This window comes from Microcebus murinus, chromosome X (genome assembly GCF_040939455.1).
Source record: "Microcebus murinus isolate Inina chromosome X, M.murinus_Inina_mat1.0, whole genome shotgun sequence".
Lineage (NCBI taxonomy): Eukaryota > Metazoa > Chordata > Mammalia > Primates > Cheirogaleidae > Microcebus > Microcebus murinus.
This window is the reverse complement of record NC_134136.1, coordinates 32,004,015-32,010,597: the sequence shown is the minus strand read 5'-3', so window position 1 is coordinate 32,010,597 and position 6,583 is coordinate 32,004,015. Positions and strand designations below refer to the sequence as shown.

Below are 6,583 nucleotides of genomic sequence, written 5' to 3'. Positions count from 1 at the left end.
TTTGACTATATTGTCCCTAGGGAAGATGAAAACATCTTGAATGGCAGCTGCTTTTATCTAGCTTGACAGCAATGGTTCCAGAAATCATTAGAATGTCCTGAAAGGGGAAAGGTGTTTTGCTGCCATTATCTCCTTACATACTCCCAATAACTCTGCAAGGGAAATATTTTAATTTCCATATTATATATGAAGAAACTAAGAGAATTTAGGTCATGTGCCCCCAAATATTACCTCCTTAGACCCAAGCAGCAAAGGCCTTTGCCTGAGGCCGCACTTTTTGAGGGTGGCCTCTGGCCCTCCTACATATTCTCTTCCCCATGTAGTGAAGAGATAATGGGGCAAGATATACCTAGTTGTAGCTTTCACTCTAGACCATACTCTAAATCCCTAGGATCTTAGAAGATCCTGCCCAAAGGACCTATAGCCTAAATCCAAGGCCTGCATATGCCTCCTCTCTGGATCTGTTCTCCTGAGAATGGGCCATATCCCATTCCTAGGCTAAGAACTAGGGGTGGAACAGATTATATATATATATATATATATATATATATATATATATATATATATATATATATAGCAGGGAAGGCAGAGCCTCCTTCACATGAGACCATTTGGAGAAAAGGTAAAGGGAAGGGGGACTTGTCAGGCCTTGGCCTGGGTTAAAAACTCTTGACCTGGGTCTCAGGGGATGGTCAGGATCTAGACGGAGGGAAGGAAGAAAGGAGAAGACTAGTATGATTGAACCCAGGTCCTGTGCCCTTACCATTAGTTACCCTGCCCTGTCTCTCATGCTTCCTTGCCGGGTAGAAGTTCATTTGCTCCTCCTTAGGGATGCTAAGTCTCTTAACAGTAGTCATAGTCTGAAAGCTAGTTCAGTGTAATCACATCATGATATGCTTTGTACTACCCCAAGGACTTTCTCACTTATTTCCGGGTCATGGAATCTGAATCTGTCTACCTTTCTGGACAGTACTTAGGCAATTGCATCTCCTTTGAGCACATAAATCCATTCCTAGGTATTCGTCCTAGGAAAATATTTAATGGTCGTCACAATGATTTACTATGATAAAGTTTGCAGACCTGAATTCCTAGCATCAACCCTTGGGCTTTGACCTGAATATGCAGTGAGAAGCCACAAGTGAAAAGCAGCCATGAAGGGACAGAAAAAAAGAGAAAATCATTCTAGGCTGTAGCAGACCTACACCCAAGCATGTATACATTCTCATAACACCAGGATTCTCCTGGATGCTTTTGCTAGATAAAGAAGGCAAACTTCATAATTCTGTTAAAACAAATTCAAACTGTACAGATGGTATGTACCATTTAGAACTAGAAAATGAGAAGATTACATTTTTGTAACAGCATACATATATTTATTTCTATGCATTTAAAATATGCATATACAATTAAACTTTACTGTAACATGATTAATGAAGTCCAAAAAATTGATTCCTGTAAAATTTTAGGTTGTGTTACTGAGATGAATGGAATGGCTAAGGTGAGCCTATTTGGTTAGCTGGCTGCACAGCCCAAATTGATCAAGTACTCAGCTGTGATTTTGGTGCCACAAACAGTTGTTCACTGAGCACTCAAGATTAAATGTCATCTGTCCATTTTACCCTCCCCTGACCCCGACTCCCAATTATGTTATATCCAAAGTCAAGTTATTGCAAGGTCTTACTGTATTTCTAAATCATTAAAAATGTGGATGAATGTATATTGAACTATTATCATAGGATATATTTGAGAATGAATATTTAATATAAAGGGAACTTTTACTTTCTAAGTGTTTCATTTATACATTTAAAATTTATCTTTAATAGGCATGTATTAACTAGTGTTCAGAAAACAATTGAGATAAAATTTTGGAAATATGAAAAACAAGTAAAATATCTGACAAATATAAGTCAGCCATATATTTATTGAAATGAAGGTTTTTATAATTATATTGGTATGTGAAAAAAGCAGTTTACAAACAATAACCTATAGAGCAGCCCATTTTTTAAAAGATATGTATATGTATGCGTGCATAGAAAATATTATGGAATATATACACCAAAATATTAGAAGTGGATATGATTGGGTTGTGGGCTTATGGATGGTTTATATAATCTTTTTTATCTCTTTGTAGACTCTCTTACTTTTTCTCAGGGGTATGTGTAACTTCTACAATACAGCAAAGTCTGCAAACAGTATGATCTTATTTTATGACATATATTTCATTTACATACTTCTCTATAGCTGAGCAAGGTCTCAATTAAGATCATCTACTACCTGTTTGAGGCTTGGTGTCTTTGAAATGATTGAATCCCTCACATTTTCTTCTCTTGTCCTCCTGGCCTCCAGAAAGAGCTACATATTTATTACCAGTATGCATTAGAAATGAGGCTCTCCTTCCCCTCCTCTGACTATCCCTCCTTCCAATCAAGTTTGCAAGGATCAAGCTGTAGCACCAGGTTATTAACATAAGAAAAGAGGTATCACTTTCTTACATTTGACCTGATGAAAAATAATTTTTTAGGAAAATATTTTTGCTAGAAAAAGTAATATTTATGGCAATAATATAACTTTTTAAGCAGATTATAAAATATTACTCTTAGTTACCAATTCAACTCTTTAAAAATATATATGAATAGAAAAAGAAAGAATTATATTAACATTTCTGGCTCTGCTTGACATGTGGCTTTTATCTATAGTTCTATGATTTTTTTCCCAGTGAAAATGTTTTACTTTTGCAAATAAAGGCAATAAATATTATTTTAAAGCAGGTCATAAAATATATATAAAATTTTCCTAGTTACATTTAAAAATACAGATAGAAGGAAAAAACCATCAAGAATCTACACTTAATTTCATTTATTTGATGACTATCAAATATATATTTAATCCACTTATTTGTTCAACAAATATTAATTAGGTGTTAACTAGTTATTATCGACCTATATGTGCCTTCCAGAATTTTCTTCTCAATGATTGCTGGAAGTATTAGTACAATGGAGTGGCATCTTAAGCCAAAGCTGGATTCTGAAGTCATATAAAGTGAAATCCCACCCAGTCAAATCTACCTACTTCATAGCATATGTTGTAATGTTAGTGGAGAAAAAAAATCAAACAAGAGTATTTAAACTTAAAAGGATCTAGTAATTTTAGAGGAATGTGGATTTCTAAAAATTTTCATGTCTATAATTTGTGTTAATTTTCCAAATTTTCCACAGTTTACTTGAATTACATACATAGAACAATGAAATACATAGTTTTAAGGTAACTCAGACTTCACTCACTGTTCACTATATATGAAATGTAATTACATATGTGAATAATATATATAACATATATATAAAAAACACAATTTTAAAATTGAGGTATATATCCCAGATCCGGGGTGAAGGGAGAGAGGAGAGGATGCCAGTTTTCACTGCTCTGCTTGTGAGTGAGATGGGAGATATATACACACATGCACACATATGAATTTGTTTACTACGTCAAGATACTATATCATATATATTCTCTAGCTAACAATGCAATATAAGTGGTTTTCTGCGATTAAATATTGTACTTCATCATGTTAAAATTAACAGTAATTTAGTTAATCCCCTCTTGTTTATTATTTATGTTGCCTTTATGTTTTTGCTATTATAACCCAAGCCTTCACCAAAATCTTTACAACCATAATTATTTCCTAAGAAAAAAATTTCTAAAAGTGAAATTGATAAGTCTAAGAGTCTGAAAAATCTTATTTCTTTTTATGTGTGTTACCAAAAAGGCCTGCAAAATAATTTAACCAATTTACACGTGTACTGACAGACCATGTGAATGTCCTTATATAAAATGGATGGTATGATTTTTTAAAAAAATTCACCAATTTGACAGGCGAATAAGAGTACCTTGAGGTTCCAATTTGTATATTTTGACCCCTAGTAAGGCTAAATAACTTATGTTCCACATACATGTGTTTGTTGGTCAACACCCTACTGATGTCTTTTCAGGCTGTTTGAGTTTTCAGGCTGTTGTAACTACGTGCACTATTTTGTTGACTTTTAGAAACATTTTATTACAGATAACCAGTTTCAAATAGTCTCACTAGTTGTAAGGAACAGAGATTTAGGCTAGTTTAGTTGAGGCAGGATCAACAGTGACAGTTTATGAGGCAATAAAAAGGATTATGATCTCAAGGGAATCTGAGAACACACAGCAAATTTCTGATGGGCATCTAGGAGCCAGGACCTGAGCACTGTAGTGGTCTGTCAGTAACTTGGTTCAGTTGCTGTCTCAGTTTCTCCTCTCATCCTCTTTTATCCCTTTCTCCTTCTATGTCTTATCTCTACCTCATAGCTTCAGCTTTCTCATAATTTCACCCTGTTCATCTATCAGGCTTTCTGAGATTCCCAAGGTACCAACTCTCTTCCCACAAAAGTGAATGTATCACACTACCCTTAAACACGCACAAACTTGCATAGAATTTCAAGTGGCCCACAGATTTTTCCAGTTGAGAATACTTCATCTAGGTTAATTAATATAGTCAGTGGGTAAGAGTTCCTTGGACACTGGTCTAAGCCTGGCTGAGGGGCCACAAGGGTATGGGTGAACTGGCAGGCAGTGACTCTGCAGCAAGACTAGGCCCCCCTGGGTTTCCTGCAAGTAAGAAGGTCAGAAGTGAGAGAGGTCTAGCAGGCTGCATCCCTCTTACAGAACAAAATTGTACCAGTTATTTATGAGAATTTAACACAGGAGTGGAAAAGATAAGAGGTCAGTTTTCTAAAACAAGACAAAAATAAGATACTTCTTAGGCTTGTGAAATTAAATAATTCAAACTTAAAATAATTCAAACTAAAGGCTGTTGGAACTTTAAATTATTCTGAGGCTTCAGAGGAATGTGGCTATGCAGCCTGAGTCATAAGGCATGCCATGCACCATCTGCCTTTTTTTTTTTCTGTAAATATTTAAGACTAAATGGTGCCAAAGATAAGACTCCCTCAGTGCTCACTTTGGCAGCACATATACTAAAAATGGGAACGATACAGAGAAGAATAGCATGGCCCCCATGCAAGGATGATATGCAAACTCGTGAAGAATTTCTTATTTAAAAAAAAAAAAAAAAAACTCCCTCAGATCCCTACCCCTCCTCACAGAGTAATACAATAATCTTCCCTGGAATGTAGCAGTCTGTAACCAACCAAATAGCTGTGATATATGCACTGGTCTTTATGGAAAATGCTGTAATCCTGCTAAAATTTTTCTATCTCTACTTATATAAGTGAAACCTTAACTTCTCCCCTTTGGAAAGCTGACCCCATTCATTTGGAGCCAGTGTTTCCAGGTGGCTGTCCTCAAGGTTTGCACTCCAACTCTAAATCATATTTATGAATCTTCTTATTTAAGGCTGAAAGGCTCTTCAGGGATTAATTTACTGAACACATAAAATGTTGACTTATTTTAGGAAAATTTAGGTTTTAAATTTCAGAACTGTTAGCCCGTTTGCTGCTGTTGCTTTTTTTTTTTTTTTTTAAGCTATTTGGGAAGTCTCATTGGAAACATTCTCTAACTGATAACTATAAACATAATAAAATTAAGAAGGATTTCCTGTTTAGTAGGAAATCTTATTTTTTATTGTAAATTGGCAAAGGATGTGAACAGAAAGTTTTCAAAAGAAGACATAATAATAGCCAACAAACATATGAAAAAATGCTCAACATCTCTAATCAACAGGGAAATGCAAATCAAAACTGCAATGAGATACCACTTATTTCCAGTAAGAATGGCCTTTATCAAAAAGTCCCCAAACAATAAATGTTGGTGTGGATGCGGAGAGATAGGAACACTCCTACACTGCTGGTGGGACTGCAAACTAGTTCAACTTCTGTGGAAAGCAATACGGAGATAACTTAAAGCGATACAAGTAGATCTACCATTTGATCCAGCAATTCCACTACTGAGCAAAAGATCCAATGACACTCTACAAAAAAAGACACCTGCACTTGAATGTTTATAGCAACACAATTCACAATTGCAAAGTTGTGGAAACAACCCAAGTGCCCATAAATACATGAGTGGATTAATAAGATATGGTATATGTATACCAGGGAGTACAGCTTTAAGAAACAATGGTTTCACACCTAATGTTCAAATCTGTTACCCAGCGTGAGCTGATTTTTGTGAGAGGTGAAAGGTACGGGTCCTGTTTCAGTCTTCCACATGTGGCTATCCAGTTTTCCCGGCACCATTTATTGAATAAGGATTCTTTTCCCCAGTGTATGTTTTTGTCTGCTTCGTCAAAGATTAGTTGGCTATATGAGGATGGTTTTCTATCTGGGTTCTCTGTTGTGTTCCACTGGTCAGTGTCCCTGTTCTTGTGGCAGTCACAAGCTGTTTTAATTACTATAGCCTTGTTTTGTTTGAAGTCTAGTAAATTGATACTTCCTATTTTGTTTTTATTGCCTAGGATTGATTTTGCTATGTGGGGTCTTCTCTGGTACCATATGAAGGGTAAAATTATTTTTTCTATATCTGTGAAAAATGATGATGGTATTTTAATAGGGATTGCATTGACTCTGTAGGTCACTTTGGGTAGTATAGACATTTTAAC

At 35.4% G+C, this 6,583-nt stretch overlaps 1 non-coding gene across 1 annotated transcript; it reads left to right on the top strand.

The window, feature by feature from the left end:
- The first annotated feature begins 4,976 nt into the window (after positions 1-4,976).
- LOC142866057 (U6 spliceosomal RNA) lies at positions 4,977-5,084 on the top strand. The gene has a single exon (XR_012916128.1). It is a non-coding gene; the product is annotated as a U6 spliceosomal RNA (small nuclear RNA).
- The last annotated feature ends 1,499 nt before the right edge of the window (positions 5,085-6,583 follow it).